This window comes from Erinaceus europaeus, chromosome 18 (genome assembly GCF_950295315.1).
Source record: "Erinaceus europaeus chromosome 18, mEriEur2.1, whole genome shotgun sequence".
Classification (NCBI taxonomy): domain Eukaryota; kingdom Metazoa; phylum Chordata; class Mammalia; order Eulipotyphla; family Erinaceidae; genus Erinaceus; species Erinaceus europaeus.
Genome location: NC_080179.1, coordinates 50,626,083 through 50,644,897, shown reverse-complemented (window position 1 = coordinate 50,644,897; position 18,815 = coordinate 50,626,083).

The following is an 18,815-nucleotide window of genomic DNA, read 5'->3' as shown; positions in this document are numbered from 1 at the left end:
GTATCCATGTCTTTCATGACCTAAAAATTTTCCATTATGTAAGATATTTTTCATTAGTTACCCCTAGAATCTTCATAGTCATGAATTTGGTAGATTTTTTTTTAAAAAGATGCTCATTATGTAAAGGAGGAAGAAAGAGAAAAACTGCAAAGGTGCCTATTGAACATCTGTTGTGTGCCACGAATTCTACAAATCATTTTCACATGTGCTATTTCATTGTCCCCTCTCAGTAGCTACGTGAGTCACACAGTGTTGTAATACTAATAAGAAAACTAAAACTCAGAACGTTGATAGTGGTTGCATTGGAAATGCATTTTAGAATCAAGATTCCATGATTGCTGGCATCTACTAGGAGTATCCAATGTCTTTACTCTGCCTCACTTGAGGGGGTTGTAACTGAAGGCATGTTTTTGAATTAGTGATGCCTCTATTCATAGTATTTCTCCTTGACATTCAATTTGACTGAAATGATTAAAGTAACTCTCCTATTTTGTTTGAAGTTATTACTACAGTATCACAGAGAGGGCTCTGTGTCAAGAGGGTTGATTGCACTGACATTCTAAATATGTCGCTGCAGTGTTAAAATTTTCTATGCTGGTGAACAAGATAAAAAAAATTATCAGTGACTCTAACCTGATAGTAAAAAAATGTTATATCCATCAGTCTTCTTGCCTTCTTTTTCCACCCCAATTTCAACTGGGTTTAATACAGATGACTTTAACAATTTGTCAAAAATACCCAAGATTCCTCTTTACATACTAGTAGGGAAACATCCATTACAACAGCATTGACAACATTTTTAAAAATCACAGTGACAAAATTTGTTTACTCAGCGTGTGTATATATTCACACACACACACACACACGTATTAGGGCTTTATTTAGGATTTGATTTTCATAATTCAATAGTCCTTTGGGATGTTAAAATTTGACATCAATGCCTTTGATTATTTGCCAGAAAACTGCAAAGGTTCAGGGCACATACTAATTTGGCATTTTCTTGAAGCTTAAACCAGAGAGCTGTTAAGATATATGTATCTGTATCTCAGAGCCTAGCATTTTTATTTTAGCCCAGTTGTGCTCTGAACTCTTTGTTTTTGTATATAAAAGTGGCAGAGCAAATAAATTCTCTTAACAGTAATCAGGAACGAGTGAATTAAGAAAATATTCTATTATTCTTGGGTAGTGGCTTCCATATCAATCTGGGAAAATACTTAGAACTTTTAGTAATATTTATGTTTTAAGGCTGGGATGGACAAGATATAGTCCATGGATTGAATCTAGCTTACAATTTTTTTGTAACAAAGTCTTATTGGTAGATATGACCATTTGTTTATGTGCTGTCAGCTGATACTTCCATGCCACAATGGCAAATGGAAATGGTTGCAACAGAGATGTATGCCCTGCAAAACCTAAAATACTCCACACAGTTCCCACCACCAGAACTCTGACAATGACCTTGGGTCCTTACTCCCAGAGGGTTAAAGAATAGGAAAGCTATCAGGGGAGGGGATGGGATATGAAGTTCTAGTGGTGGGAATTGTATGGAGTTGTACCCCACTTATCCTATGGTTTAATCAATGTTTCCTTCTTATAAAAAATAAAAAAAAACCTAAAATACTTAACTATCTTAGGAAAAGTTTGTTAATCCCTGTTTCACTTTTATCTTTTAATTTTTGAGTATTCCTTTTTGTATTTGTATTTTTTTATTTCTTACTGGGGGATTAATGGTTTATAATAAATACAGTTGTTGATACATGTGTAAAAATTCTTAATTTTCTGCAAAACACTCTTACCCTCAGTCTAGGTACTCCTCCAACATTATGTACCAGGACCTGAAAGCCTACCCCAAGCCTACCCCTACCTAGATTCCTTTACTTTGGTGCAATACACCAACTCCAGCCCAAGTTCTGCTTTGTGTTTCCACTTCTGACCTTACTTCTCAACTTCTGTCTATGAGTGAGATGATCCCATATTCAGCCTTCTCTTGCTGTCTGGCTTCACTTAATGACTCCTTCAATCATTTATCCAAGATGATGTGAAGAAGGTGAATTCATCATTTTTTAATAGCTGAGTAGTATTCCATCATGTATATATACCACAACTTTCTCAGGCACTCATCTCTTGTTGGACACCTAGGTTGCTTCCAGGTTTTGGCTATTACAAATTGTGCTACTATAAACACAGGTATACACAGATCTTTTCGGATGGGTGTGTTTGGTTCCTTAGGATATATCCCCAAGGGAGAAATTGCAGGGTTATAGGATAGATCCAATTCTAGCCTTCTGAGAATTCTTCAGGCTGCTCTTCACAGGGGTTGGACTAAATTACATTCCCATCAATAGTACAAGAGGGTTCCTTTGTCCCCACAACCTCTCCAGCATTTGTTGTTATAATCCTTTCTGATGTATGATGTTCTCACAGGAGTGAAGTGATATCTAACTGTTGTCTTTATTTGCATTTCTCTGACAGTCAGTGACTTGGAGTGATTCAAGCCTCCAGTACACCATATGGGAGTACTGTGGCACTCAGGGACTTTGGAGCTGTAGTTTTTCTACCCTCATTCTCTGTCTTTAACTTTCTATTTAAAACAGAAACTGTTTTCCTAGAGCACTGACGATCTGGCTATGACCCCCACCCCCAAAAAAAGGTGATATCTAATGGTTGAAATTATATGTCTACCTATTTGAGCACCAACTTGTATGTCTGAGACCCTAGAAGCTACAGGTTCAATCCCAGCACCTACTGAAGCCAGAGTTGAGCAGTGCTCTGTCCGACTCATTCTTTTTTTTTTTTTAATTTTTTATTTAAGAAAGGATTAGTGAACAAAAGCATAAGGTAGGAGGGGTACAATTCAACACAATTCCCACCACCCAATCCCCATAACCCACCCCCTCCCCTGGTAGCGTTCCCATTCTCTATCCCTCTGGGAGCATGGACCCAGGGTCGTTGAGGGTTGCAGAAGGTAGAAGGTCTGGCTTCTGTAATTGCTTCCCCGCTGAACATGGGCGTTGACTGGTCAGTCCATACCCCCAGTCTGCCTCTCTCTTTCCCTAGTAAGGTGTGTCTCTGGGGAAGCTGAGCTCCAGGACACATTGGTGGGGTCTTCAATCCAGGGAAGCCTAGCCAGCATCCTGGTGGCATCTGGAACCTGGTGATTGAAAAGAGAGTTAACATATGAAGCCAAACAATTTGTTGAGCAATCATGGATCCCAAGCTTGGAATAGTGGAGAGGAAGTGTTAGGGAGGTACTCACTGCAAACTCTAGTGTAATCCTGCTTTCAGGTATATATTTTGCAGTAGTTTATGGATACGTGTGCACATAAGCTCTCTCTCACAGAAACTGGTGTATATCTAGGTTATGGGACTTTGTTAGAAAGTGAACTACCTGAGATGAAATTAGAGTGTACTATAAAAGGAAAGGTCTCACCCGAGTAATGAAGCTGAAGGGTTGTCATTCCACACGTGAAGTCTCTGGATACAGTCTGAGGTGAAGCATGTTGAGATGGCAATCGTTGCTTTGGTTAGGTTGTGATCGGCGGATGCAATATTATTTGGTTTGGATTGGGAGATGCATACAGGAAAGTGGGCCCTATCCAAGGGTGCCAGGACTGGGGGAAGTAGGGGCTCTATAGTGAAGATGTGAGGTTCCTGCTGTCTTAGGGTTCAAAAAGACAATCAATAGTTAATATTATTATCACATTATTTGTTAATTGGGTTAACTTTGAAAAGTCCCTTTGTTATGGTTTGCTGTACAGTACCCAGTATCTTGTATATAGCTGTGCTATTGGAAGCTTCTAATCTACTTGGTCTAGGCTTTTGAGAGAGTCCACGTATCAAATACACAGCCTATATATTAAAAAGATTCAGTTTGTCTTTTGAGAAACTTTGAGACAATTGATTTCCCCTTCTCATATTAATTAACTACTGATTTATATGTCTACATTTTGCTAGGAGTGTACATAAACACCATTCCCACCACCAAAGGAGTGTGACCCATCCCTCCCGCCCACTCCCACCCCACACTGGCCCAGGAAGCTACATGTCTACCCCTCACCACTGGGTTTTTACTTTGGTGCCCTACTTACAATTTGGTCAGGTCCTGCTTTTAGTTTCCCTTTCAGATCTTCTTAGTCAGCTTCTGTTGATGAGTGGGATCATCTCATACTCATCTTTATCTTTCTGACTTAGTTCACTTAACATAATTCCTTCTAGCTCTGTCCAAGATGGGTCAGAGAAGGTGGGTTCATTGTTCTTGATAGCTGCATAGTATTCCATTGTGTATATATACCACAGCTTTCTCAGCCACTCATCTGTTGTTGGGCACCTGGGTTGCTTCCAGGTTTTAGCTATTATGAATTGTGCTTCTATGAACATAGGAGTACACACCTCTTTTTGGTTGGGTGTTATGGAGTCCTTGGGGTATAACCCCAGTAGAGGAATTATTGGGTCATATGGAAGGTCCATGTCTAGCCTTCTGAGAGTTTTCCAGACTGCTCTCCACAGAGGCTGTACCAATTTACATTCCCACCAGCAATGTAAAAGGGTTCCTCTGTCCCCACATCCTCTCCAGCATTGTTGCTGCTGTCCTTTTTGATGTATGCCATTCTTACAGGAGTGAGGTTGTATCTTAGTGTTGTCTTAATTTGCATTTCTCTGACAATCAGTGACCTAGAGCAGTTTTTCATATGTTTGTTAGCCTTTTGGATCTCCTCTGTGGTGAATGCTTTGTTCATTTCCTCTGCCCATTTTTGGATGGGGTCATTTGCTTTTTTGGTGCTAAGTTTGCTGAGCTCTTTATATATTTTGGTGATTAGTTTCTTGTCTGATGTCTGGCATGTGAAGATCTCCCATTCTGTGAGGGGTCTCTCTGTTTGTTTAATAGTTTCTTTGGATATGCAGAAGCTTTTCAATTTGATGTAGTCCCATTGGTTTGTTTCTGCTTTGGTCTTCCTTGCAATTGGGTTTGATTCATCAAAGATGTCCTTGAGGTGTATGTGGGAAGGTGTTTTACCAATGTTTTCCTCTAAGTATTTGATTGTTTCTGGTCTGACATCTAGGTCTTTGATCCATTTGGAGTTGATTTTTGTTTCTGGTGAGATAAAGTGGTTCAATTTCATTCTTCTGCATGTTTCAACCCAGTTTTCCCAGCACCATTTATTGAAGAGAGCCTCCTTTTTCCATTTAATACTTTGGGCCCCCTTATCAAAGATTAGATGCCCATAGGTGTTGGGATTTACTTCTGGGCTTTCAATTCTGTTCCACTGGTCTGTGTGCCTATTTTTGTTCCAGTACCATGCTGTTTTGATGATGATGGCTTTATAATATAGTTTAAGGTCAGGGAGTGTGATGCCTCCATTTCTGTTTCTTTTCCTTAAGATGGTTTTGGCAATTCTGGGTGTTTTCAGGTTCCAGATAAATGATTGTAGTGTTTGTTCTATTCTCTTAAAGAAGCCTGGTGGAACTTTGATGGGTATTGCATTAAATTTGTATATGGCTCTGGGGAGAATATTCATTTTGATGATATTTATTCTTCCAATCCATGAGCATGGGATATCTTTCCATTTTTTGGTATCAGTTTCTATTTCCTTGAGTAGCGACTCATAGTTTTCAGCATACAAGTCTTTCACTTCTTTGGTCAACTTTATTCCTAGGTATTTGATTGATTTTGCTGAAACAGTAAATGGGAGTGATTTCTGGATGTCTTCTTCTTCAGATTTAGTGTTTGCATAAAGAAATGCCACTGATTTTTGTACATTGATTTTGTAGCCTGATACCTTGCTATATTGCCTAACAACTTCCAGTAATTTTCTACTGGATTCTTTAGGTCTTTCTATGTATACTATCATATCATCTGCAAATAGTGAGAGCTTGACTTCTTCCCTTCCAATCTGTATCCCTTTGATTTCTTTCTCTTGCCTGATTGCTATGGCAAGAACTTCCAATACTTTGTTGAAGAGTAACGGTGACAGTGGACAGCCCTGTCTAGTCCCCAATCTGAGGGGGAATGCTTTCAGCTTCTGTCCATTGAGTATGATGTTGGCTGTAGGTTTGCTATATATAGACTCCACTATCTTGAGGAATTTCCCATCTATTCCCATTTTTTGTAGAGTTTTGAGCATGACTGGGTGTTGGATTTTGTCAAAGGCTTTCTCTGCATCTATTGAGATAATCATGTGGTTTTTGGCTTTGCTTTTATTGATGTGATGAATGACATTGATTGATTTACGAATGTTGAACCAGCCTTGCATTCCTGGGATGAATCCCACTTGGTCATGATGAACAATCTTTTTGATGTGTTGCTGTATCCGGTTGGCCAAGATCTTGTTTAATATTTTGGCATCTATGTTCATCAGAGACATTGGTCTGTAGTTTTCCTTTTTTGTTCTGTCCCTATCAGCTTTTGGTATCAGGGTGATGTTGGCTTCATAAAAGGTGGAAGGGAGTATTCCTGTTTCTTCAATCTTATGGAATAGCTTAAGAAGTATGGGTATTAACTGTTCCTGAAAGTTTTGTAGAATTCGTTTGTGAAGCCATCTGGTCCAGGACTTTTGTTGTTTGGGAGATTCTTAATAACGGTTTCAATTTCTTTGTCTGTGATTGGTGCATTTAGATTTTGTAGTTCTTCTTGGTTCAGTTTTGGAAGTGCATAGGTTTCTAGGAATTGTTCCATTTCTTCCAGATTCTCTAGCTTGGTGGCATATAGTTCTTTATATAAGTTTCGCAGGATTCTCTGGATTTCTGTTGTGTCAGTTGGGATATCTCCTGCATCGTTTGCAATTCTATTAATTTGAGTCTTCTCTCTTTTTTGTTTGGTTAGTCTGGCTAGCCGTTTGTCAATTTTGTTTAATCTTTCAAAGAACCAACATTTGGCTTCATTGATCTTTTGTATGGTTTTTTTATTTTCGATGTTGTTTATTTCTGCTCTAACTTTAGTGATTTCTGTCCTTCTGGTTGCTTTAGGGTTCCTTTGTTCCTCTTCCTCTAAGTCCTTGAGGTGTGTAGTAAGGTCGTTCATTTGGGCTTCTTCTTGGTGTTTAACATGTGATTGTATGGCTATCAGTTTCCCTCTCAGTACTGCTTTCGCTGTGTCCCAAATATTTTGATAGGTTGTGTCTTCATTTTCATTAGTTTCCAGGAACATTTGAATTTCCTGTTTGAGTGAGTCTCTGACCCAGTGGTTCTTAAGGAGCATGTTGTTTAGTTTCCAAATTCTATGTCTTTTAATAATTTTCCGTTTGTTGTTAAAAGTTAGTTTTACTCCACTGTGGTCTGAGAAGATACTTGGGATGATTTCAATGATCTTGAATTTATTGATGCTGTCTTTGTGGCCTAACATGTGGTCTATCCTTGAGTATGTGTTATGTGGATTTGAAAAGAAGGTGTATTCCAGTTTTTTGGGGTGGAGGAGTCTGAAAATGTCCAAGAGGTCTAGTCTGTCAATCTCTTCATTCAATTCTCTTGTATCTTTATTGGTTCTCTGCTTTGTTGATCTGTCTAAGTATGAGAGTGGGGTATTGAAGTCTCCCACTATTATTGTATTACTATTGATGTATTTTTGAAATTCTTTCAGTAGATGCTTAATGTATTTAGATGGTCCCTCGTTGGGTGCATAGATGTTAATAATTGTTAAGTCTTCTTGGCTGATTGATCCTCTAATCATTATATAATGTCCTTGCCTATCTTTTATTACTTTATTTAATTTAAAATCTATCGTGTCTGAGATGAGAATGGCTGTTCCTGCCCTTTTTTGTGGACCGTTAGCCTGTATGATAGTTTTCCATCCTTTCACTTTAAGTCTGTGTTTATCTTGTTGTGACAGATGGGATTCTTGCAAGCAGCATATGGTTGGGTTATGTTTTCTGATCCATCCCCCCACCCTGTGCCTTTTGATGGGTGAGTTTAAGCCATTGACATTTATTGATATTATGGATTTAATGTATTGTAGTGCCATTGTTCTAAAAAACAATTTGTTTACTCTGATATATTGCAAGTATTATAGTGATGTTCTTGTTTATAAGAGGTCTTTTAGTACCTCTTTCAGGGCCGGCTTGGTGATAGTTGCCTCCTTTAACTGTTGTTTGTCTAAGAAGGTTTTGATCCCTCCATCTAGCTTGAATGAAAGTCTAGCAGGATATATTATCCTTGGTTGAAACCCTTTTTCATTCAGGGCTCGATAGATATCTTGCCACTCCCTTCTGGCTTTTAGAGTTTTATTTGAGAAATCTGCAGAGAGTCTTATGGGTTTTCCCCTGTATGTGACTTTTTGTTTCTCTCTTGCAGCCTTTAGGATCCTTTCTTTATCCTTACTTCTTCTCATTGTGACTATGATGTGTCTTGGTGTCTTCAGGTCTGGGTTGATTCTGTTTGGTACTCTCTGGGCCTCTTGAACCTTGATATCCTTTCTGTTATTCAGGTCTGGGAAGTTTTCTTGTATTATTTCCTCTAGAATGTTTTCTTCCCCTTCCTCTCTTTCTTCCTCTGGCAGGCCAATTATACAAATGTTACTTCTTTTGAGATCATCCCATATGTCTCTGTTGTTGTTTTCAGTGTCTCTCAATCTTTTTTTAAGCTCTTTCACCTCTTTCTTAGTTTTCTCTAACCATCCTCTGTCTGACTAATTCTGTTTTCTGCTTCTGTTAGTCTGCTTTCCCTTGCCTCAGCTTCTTTCTTCATTACAGCTATTTCAGCTTTCAGTTCTCTAATTATCTCAAGATAATCAGTATTTTCCTTGGGGGTCTCAACTGTTGTTTCCCTAATACTGCCATTCCTTTCCTCCAATGTTGTTTTCATTTCTGTGATTAATAAGTTTATTATTGCTTGCATACTTTTCTTATCTATGGTTACTTCTGACTGATTTGTAGTTTCTTCTGGGCTCTTGTCTTCATTCATTGGGGTAGCAGTTTTATTTGTTTTTAATCTTCCCATTTTTTAAATGTGTTTCTCTCTCTTTTTTTTATGCTCTGTTGTTCCTCAGTTGTTGTGTTTTGAGCACAAGTAACTCTGTACTAAATACCTTTGTGACAATTGCACTCACCAACCTCCGGAATAACAGTAGCAACTGAAGTAAGTATTGAAGGAGTTTAATCGTTACCAGTTAGCCAAACAATTTCTCCAGTCTGTGAAAAAATAGTAACCAAATCCCAGTGAAGAAAGAGAAAAGAGAGAGAGGACAGCAAGAATAGACAGTTATGCAAATCTACTATCCAGTGTATATTCTAGGGGTAACAAGAGTGTAAAGGGAACTAGAGCAGAGATACACACATAGACAGTCCACTCTGGGTCAGATTTCTTCCCCAAAGTAATTCACAAATTCAGAAAGGCAAAGAAGAAAGAAGTGTATGACAAGATTAAAAAAAAAAAGAGAGAGAGATAAGAGAGAGAAAAGGGAGAAGATAAGAAGAAGAGTTGTAATTAAAGAGCAGTGCGAGGAACTTCCCAAATGTGTATCAGTGAATTTAAAAAAAAAAAAAAAAACACCCTGTTTGGTGGTATGGGGTATCCTGCTAGTAGCTGGTCCCAGGCACTGCTTATGGGGAGGGGGGGGGCGGCGGGAAGGATGTATGCTTGAAAATTAAAAGGAAGAAAAAAGAATTTTTTCCCCTACTCTAATTCTTAACCCAAATTAAGTTATAGACACCTCCTTGTTGTTACCGCTATGGCCCCTTATTGGCTGGCCTGCTAAAGGCAGAAAATCCTATTGTTTACAAGAGATGTGTCCGGAGCTCCAAGGCCAGCTGCTTCTCAGTCCGCCATCTACCGGGACACCCCCCCCTCCAGGCTTTTTTAAAGGATTTCTCAAAAATGAAAACTAGCTCCAAGTCCTTTGATCCAATGAGAGCTATACTCAAGAAGTCTTTGGATCTGCCCTCAGGGTCGTGGTGGACCCTGGAGACTCCCAAGAGGAAGCCCCCGAGCTAAAGTGCTCTCTCCGGGTCCTCTGCCCGCCGCACTCTGCAACCGGCGGAGGAGCCGCCTTCCTGGGCTGGTGGAGGACAATGCCCGGCGCACTCGCCTTGCCCGGCGCCGCCTGGGAATTCTGGCGCCCCGCTAGTCCGTGTCACCTTTACTCTAATTTTAACCCAAATTAAATTGTAATCACTTCTTTGTTGTTCCCTCTTATTGACTGGCCTGCTAAAGGCAGAAAATCCTACGGTTGCCACGATGCGATCAGAGCACTCGCTGTTAGCGACTTCTCAGGCCGCCATCTTCCCTCTCATTCTCTTTCTCTCCCATGGTTAATAGATAAATCATGAACATAGCTTCTAAAAAAAATCACATGCTTAGTGAAATAAGTAAAGAGGTGAAAGACAACCAAGGAACTGAAGATACAAAAGTAGACTCACTGCCTGCAGGTCATGTGGGAACTTCAGGTTGTTACTTATCAGATGATACACATGAAGGGGAGTTAGGTCAAGCAGCAGATACTAGAAACTCCAGTTACTAAGAGTGGTGGCCAGCAGGAACATAAAGAAATAGGTGTGAGAGTGACCTGCATCAGCAAAACAGGAAACAACAGGTGTAGGTGATGCTGTGCAGAAAAAGTTCTCTCCTACACTGCTGGTGGGAATGCAAACTGGTGAAGAAAACAGTATGGAGAGATCTGGCAGTAGGCAATATCACTTTTGGGCATTTAACCAAAACACACGCTTATCTAAAGGGACATACGTACCCCCATATTCATGGCTGCATTATTCACAGTGGCCTGAGTGGAAGTAGCCTGAATGCCCATGACTGGTTAAAGCAGTTATGGGATACATACTCCATAGAATATTACTTTGCAATAACAAAGACAATGTTCTGTCCTTTACAATAAACTTAGTAAAATGAGATGAAAGACAACTACCAGATTGTTTCACTCATATATGGAATCTAGAGCACTGATACATATGAACTTCCAAAACAGAAACAAACCAAAGCAAGCAAAGTGTTTCTAAGACTTGTGAGAACTCTGGTGGTTACCTTTGGCAGGTGGGAGGGCAGGGACACAGAACTTTGTTGGTGGATGTGGTGTGGATTGTGCTGTAATCTTACAGTATGTAACCCATTATCATAAAGAAAAAATAGGGAAAAGTCCATTAGATAATCTTCTAAGACAAAAATTCTTGTATTTATTATACAGTATGTGCAGTGTAATGTTGCAGTTAATGCACATAACCTGTAAATCAACATATGCTATTTGAGGTACATTTAGAAACCATTAGTTATATGTGGGAATGTCCAGGAAAGTTTGTAGACCAAAAGTTTAAGTCTTACTATTTAGTGATTATTCACAAAGGATTGTCTTTGTTGTTATGGTTTGGATCATTAAGGAAAATGTACGTTCAGTGGTTGAGTTTGTTTTTCTTTTTTTAAAATTTCTTTATTGCAAATTAATGGTTTACAGTTGAGAGTAAAATACAATAATTTGCACATGCTTAATATTTCCCAGTTTTCAACATAACAATTCATCCCCCACTAGGTCCTCCTCTGCCATCATGATCCAGGACCTGAACCCTACCTCCAACCCTACACCTAACCCTACACCAACTCCAGCCCAATTTCTGTTTAATGTTTTCTCTTCTGATCTTGTTTTTAAACTTCTGTCTATAAGTGAGATCTTCCCATATTCATCCTTCTGTTTCTGATTTATCTCACTTAACACGATTCCTTCAAGCTTCACCCAAGATGGGCTGAAAAAAGGTGAAATCACCAACTCTATTGTGTATATAGACCACAACTTGCTCAGCCACTCATCTGTTGTTGGACACCTGGTTTGCTTCCAGGTTTTGGCTATTACAAATTATGCTGCTATGAACATATGTGTACACAGATATCTTTGGATGGGTATGTTTGGTTCCTTAGGATATATTCCCAGGAGAGAAATTGCAGGATCATAGGATACATTCACTTCTAGGCTTCTGAGAGTTCTCCACACTGCTCTTCACAGGGGTTGGACCAATTTACACTGGTTGAATTAATTTTTTAACGCAAATTCTGTAGGAGAAACCATGTGCATAGTGGCAAATTAAAGGAGAGACTGTGGTAAATTTGTGGCACAGAGGAGGGGAGAAGAAAAAGAAGGGTGTGGACAAAGGGAAATGTAAGACATAGGCAGGCCACTAAGTAAACAGCAAGACCTACTCGGAGCTGGTCTGCACACCTGAGTGAGGTTCAACATCAAAATTTTTCTAATCTGATTGTACTGGCTAACTGCCTGCAGGATGTGATTTGAAGTATTTGAAAAGTTTCTGTCCTATCCAACAATGATGACATCAATAACAACAACAATAATAACTACAACAACAATAAAAAACAATGGGGCAACATAAGGGAAACTAAATAAATAAATATAGAAAATAAAAAAAAATTATCCAGTGACAAAGAGAGAGACAGAGAGAGAGACAAAGAGAGAGGTGGGGGGAGATGGGAGACAAAGAGAAAGAGAGGTGAGGAAACAGCCCAGGGCACTGCCTCTGGCGTATGTACTAGGATCAGTCTCAGGGCCTCATACCTGCCTCATATCTGCGCTCTTCTGTGGCACCACCTCTGGGATTGTGACTTTTGTTTCCTGTATTTTATGTATGTATAATGCCGTGACCAGTTTTGTCTTTCCTTTTAGTGTGTGGGGAGGGAGGGAGTGTGGTACCAGGACTTCAACCCAGGCTTTTGTGCCTGGGGAGTTATGCTCTCTATCATGGGTATCATGGGAGCTTATAATTCTGCTCCTCAAGTCATGGTGCTTTAATTTCGGTAAAAAAGCCAACTTCAACCCACCAATGTGTCCTGGAGCCCCACTTCCCCAGAGCCCAACCCCACTAGGGAAAGAGAGAGACAGGCTGGGAGGATGGGTCGATCTGCCAACGCCCATGTTCAGCGGGGGAAGCAATTACAGAAGCCAGACCTTCCACCTTCTGCATCCCACAATGACTGGGTCCATACTCCCAGAGGGTTAAAGAATAGGAAAGCTATCAGGGGAGGGGATGGGATTCGGAGTTCTGGTGGTGGGAATTGTACCTCTCTTATCCTATGGTCTTGTTAGGATTTCCATTTTATAAATAAATAAATTTAAAAAATAAATAAAGATATTTTTAATTAAAAAAAGTGAACTTCAGGTTGCCAGAGGTGTCAAGGCTAGGAGCAGACGGTGAACAGAGTCTGATTGGGAGTCTGTCCTAGCCAGCTTCAATCCTTAAACTCATCTGCAGGGATCACAGTTGATCAGAAGCCTGAAGGCTCATTAGTCAGGAAGGTAATAAGGACTATATATTATCAATGTCCCAAGGCTTACGGAGAAGTTCTTGTGTGTGTATTAATCTTGGTAGAGGAAAGCCATTCCAAGCTTAAAACTAATCTGCGTTAATGAGCAACCTTCTCAATTTCCATTTTTATGATGTATACAGCATGGTGATTTGTTTCTCCCCATCTTGTGATGGGATGGCTGACTGATGAATCACCTTTTCTGTGAAGCTTGTCTGTGAGTGGTAATGTTGCAAATGGGTGAAAATCAGAAAATCTGTTATTGCAATAAAATGATGACATAGGATCCTAGTTTCCAAAATTAGTCCCCCTTCTCACACAGTCGACCAAGTTTTTTGTCTGGTGTGGGTGGGTGTTGAATCAGATGCTGTCTGTCAGTAGATGCTGCTACTTGGGGCAATTCCAACAGACTTAAACTTTGCCAATCAACAACAGTATGCAGGTATTTGGAGAGAACTAATAGGAAGATTTGGAATCCTGGGCAAATCCAGAGAGGATGGGAACATGGGGTGGAAACGTGAGGAAGGAAGAAAGGAAAAAGTCAAACATTGCCGATGGATCATTCTTGGGTTGGAAATTTAATCCTCAAGTCTGTGAGCTCAAGATAATTCCCAAGATGATTCCACAGTGGCCACCTTCACCCTCATTATTGAGACTGTTAAAAAAAATTCTTCATGTATATTTTCTTATTTTTAATCCTCATAGCTACATTTTTTGAGAGGTGCTATTATTATGACTTCTTTTCTTTCTAAGAAGACAATTCATAAATCATAAAATGTATGCTCTCACAGTATACATTTCAGTGGTTTGACTCATAGGGTTATGTCACCATCACCACTAGCTAAGTACAACAACATTTTTACCACTCTGCACTCATTAGCAGTTGTTTCATATTCTTTCTATCCTTACAGCCCCTGGAAGCCACTAGGATAGACTTTGTCTCTATAGATTTGCTTATTCAAAGATTTCTTGTGAACAGGAACACATAATATATGGATCTTTGAACATAGTATCTTTCATGTGGCATGATGCTATCAGTATTTATGTTGTGGCATTCTTTTTATGGTTAAATGGTGTGACTATATTACAGTGGGTTTATGCAATACCACAATGTGGTGTGCAGATGTCAGCATATTGTGTACAAATTTTGCTTGTATATAAACTTTTAGTTCTCTTGGGTATATACTTAAGAGAGGAGTTGCTGGATCATGTAATAATCCCTTGCTTAAGTTTGTGAAGAACTGCCTCATTGTTTTTGTACAGTGACAACACCATTTTATAGCTTCCCTAACAGTGTGTGAAGGTTTCATATTCCTGTACATCCTCATGTCATTTATTATTCTCACCTCTTGTGTGGATGCTGGGTTAATAAACTCAGAGAGTCACATATGCACAATATTATGGAGATGTCATGCTGGTCCAACTTTTTGAAACTTTATTTATAAAATGGAGATATTGACAATACTAAAGGATAAGAGGGGTATGATTCTACACAGTTCCTACCATGAGAACTCTGCATCCCATACCATCCCTTGAAAGCTTTCCTATTCTTTATCCCTGTAGGAGTATGGACCCAGGATCATTATGGGGTGCAGAAGGTGGGAGGTCTGGCGTCTGTAATTGCTTCTCTGCTGAACATGGGCATGAGGAGGCTGATCCATACTCCCAGCCTGTTTTTCTTTCACTAGTGAGGTGGAGCTCTAGGGAGGCGGGGCTCCAGGACGCATTGGTGAGGTCTTCTTTCCGGGGAAGTTAGGTTGGTGTCATAGTAGCATCTGCAACTTGGTGGCTGAAAAAGCATTAAGACATACAGCAGAACAAATAGTTTAATAGTCAGGAATGTAAAGGCAAGAATATAGCAGATGAAATTTGGAGTCTCCATTTTGAAGAAAGCTAGTAGGTCTATTTTAGGTATATTCCAGGGTGCCCATGACTTTACTAATTTTTACCTGAGTCTGACAGCTAACATGCAGGTGGACCAAAAGTATTGTTTGGGGAGATGGTGTCAGAGTTGGGGATAGGACTAGAAAGCTGTATCAGGGAAGAGAGTAGCTAGCTTCCAAATATGGGAAAAGTATATAAATATTGTTAACTGTTGTGGTCCAGGAGGTGACACAGTAGATAAAGCATTAGACTCTCAAGCATGAGGTCCCGAGTTCAATTCCTGGCAGCACATTTACCAGAGTGATGTGTAGTTATTTCTTTCTCTCCTGCTACCTTTATAATAAATAATATTTAAAATATACTGTTAACTGTAAACTCCGTCAATTTTATCTGAGGCCCATATTCATCATCGGAGCCTGTATAAACTCTGCATTCCTGTAGGTCTGAGCTCACATTCTGTGGTCACGACTAGTGTTGTATGCTTTACATTGGGTTGTTCTAGTTCTCCCCCGCCAAGAGAATTGGATCAGTCCAGTTAATTTTGCGGCCCGCTTGGCCCTGCCCCGAGAAACCCCGCCAGAGTTCCAGGGAGAGGGTTCCTGAGTTCCAGAGTAAGAGAGAGTGCTTGCGCCGCTGCAAAGAGACAGCAGAGTTCTGTTTGGTGATTAGTTTGGTTTAGTTTATGAATCGTTGTTCCTGAATAAAGAAATACAGCTTCCCTGCCCAGCCGTATGTCTCTGGTCGTCTCTGTTACCTGCCCGTGAAGCTAGCCAGGCCGGTTAGAGCCTCCGAATTTTAACAACAGGCTAGGATCATTATAGACTGCACTAATTTTAGGTCCCATCTTCCTTCAGTGATGAAATATGTTGCCCAACCTCCCTTTGGAGAATAGGGCAGTCCCTAGCATTGTTGATCCACATTGAAGGCAAGGTTCGATAACAGGCCATGGCCGGTGCGCCGCTATGTTCCATCGCTGGGGAGCCAGAGACGACCCGAACTGCCCCTGCGGCTACAGACAGACTATGACCCACATAGTCAACGACTGCCACGTCTCCAGATTCAAAGGAGGTCTCGAAACTTTACATCAGGCTCAACCTGACGCTGTTGACTGGCTACGGAAGAAGGGCAAACACTAGAAGAAGAAGAAGAGCCACAAGGGGTTCATTATGTTGTTCCTGATGGAGATGACCAGTGACAGTGGACTTAGGGATCTGTTAGAGGTCTAGGTCCATCATGTCTGTGTGGGAATCCCAGGACTCCCTAACTAGGGCATTGGGTGTTGGGGTGGCCTGGTAGTGACCAGAGAGCCATCATTACAGTATGCCAATCTCTTGCCCCTAGCCGGTCCAGTTTTTATTATTTATTAATTTGGGCTGACACTTCAAACTATTCCAGAAAATTGAAGAGGGGAAACACTACAGAACACATTCTGTGAGGCTAACACCACTTTGATCTCCAAAGCAGGAAAGGACTCTACCAGAAAAGAAAAATACAGACCTATATCCCTCATGAACATTGATGCAAAGACCCTGAACAAGATCTTGGTAGATTGAATTTAACGACATGTCAAGAGACCAAGTGGGATTCATCCCTAGGAAAGAGATAGTTCAGCACCTGCAAGTCAGTCAATGTAACTCATCATATGAACATCAACAATAATATAAAAATTACAGGGTCATATCACTTGATATCAATAAGGCATTTGACAAGATCCAACACCCACTTATGATAAAAACCCTCCAGAAACTGGAAATAGAAGGACTGTCCCTCACCATAATTAAGACTACAAATGACAAGTTCACAGCTAACATCATCAATGGGGGAAAGCTTTAATCTTTTCCCCTAAAATTGGGAAGCAGACAAGGATGTCCACTATCTCCACTGTTACTCAACATAGCTCTAGGGGTCCTCATCACTGCAGTCAGATAAGAAAGAGGTATCAAAGGTACACAGATTGGAAAAGAAGAAATCAAACTATCACTACTTGTGATGATGTAATATTATACCTTGAGAACCTCAAAGACTCCACCAAAAAGCTACTGGAAATAATTAATAAATTCAGTAAAGTATCAGGATACAAAATCAGTGCACATAAATCTGTGACATTTCTGTACACAGACAAGGAGTCAGAGGAAAGGGAAATAAAAGACTCAATCCCATTTGTAACCAAATTCAAAATGATAAACTACCTTGGAATGAAACTCATGAAGAAGATGGGGGACCTTGACAACAAAAACTATAGGATATCGCTACAAGAAATAGGGACAGAGAGATGTGGGAGAGCATTTTGTGTTCCTGGATTAGAAAAATAAACATTATTAATATGGTCATTTAACCAAAAGCGATCTATAATTTAATTGCAACCTCTGTCAAAATTCCAATGGCATTTTCAAGCAAGTCTAACAACTTTTCCAAAAGTTTGTGTGTAACCACAAAAAGCCACAGATTTACAAAGCATTTTGAGAAAAAAGGGAAAATATGGAGGTATATCATTCCCCAGCTGCAGCTTATACTAGAAAGCAATAGTAATCAAAACAGCATGGTACTGGAATAGACATGGACACTTTGATCAGTGGAATAGAATTGAAAGCCCAGAAATGAGCTCACACATATAAAACTCTCTAATATGTGACAAAGGGGCCAAAGCCATTTAATAAGGTAAAAAAAAGTTCTCTTCAACAGTTGGTGCTGGGAATTTTTAAAAAATACAGCATGCATATAACTTTACATATGGTTCGAAGCAGTGGTCAGCTCTCATTCTTTTGCTTATTTTGTGGGTATCCAATTGTTTGAGTCCATTTGTTAATAAAAACCTTTTTTCCCCATATTGAAATGTCTTTGAAAAATTATTGAAAATCAACTGACCCTAAGTGTATACATTTAGTTGTGTATTTTGAATTGTATTCCACTGATGTGTCTGTCAGGTCAGTATCAAGCGGTGTTGATTAATACATCTTTTCCATTAGTTTTGAAATTGGTATATGTGAGCCTTCCAGATTGGTTGCTTTTAAAAATAGTTTTAGCTCTTTTATTATTTTGCTTTCCTATATAAATTTTAAGATCTATTTGTCAATTTCTTTAAAAATAGCAGCTGAAAAAATAAAAACAGCAGCTGAGATTTAAGAGGGATTTTTATTTTTAAATTTATTAGGAATTGTTCTGAATCTTATGATCACTTTGGAGAGTGTTGATATTTTGATAATATTGTTTCTGAATTGATGAACATGGAGTATTCTCTTATTATCAAAATTTTATTAGTGATTTAATATTGATTGTAAAAAATTACAAGATAATAGGGGTATACTTCTATACTTTCTGAGTTCTGTCTCCATTCCTTTCTACTAGAAACTGCAATAGTCTTTCCCTATGTATACTGTACATCTATCTGTATATTTATATACATATATATACACATATGTATTTGCCCATTTTTATTTACTTCTACTGTCCTGCCTTCAATTACTTTCTTTTCCCCCCTTTTTAAAAAATTAATTAATTTTAAAAAGGAGACATTAACAAAACTGTAGGATAGGAGGGGTACAACTCCATACAATTCCCACTACCAGATCTCCATATCCCACCCCCTCCCCTGATAGCTTTCCCATTCTCTATCCCTCTGGGAGCATGGACCCAGGGTCATTGTGGGTTGCAGAAGGTAGAAGGTCTGGCTTCTGTAATTGCTTCCCCGCTGA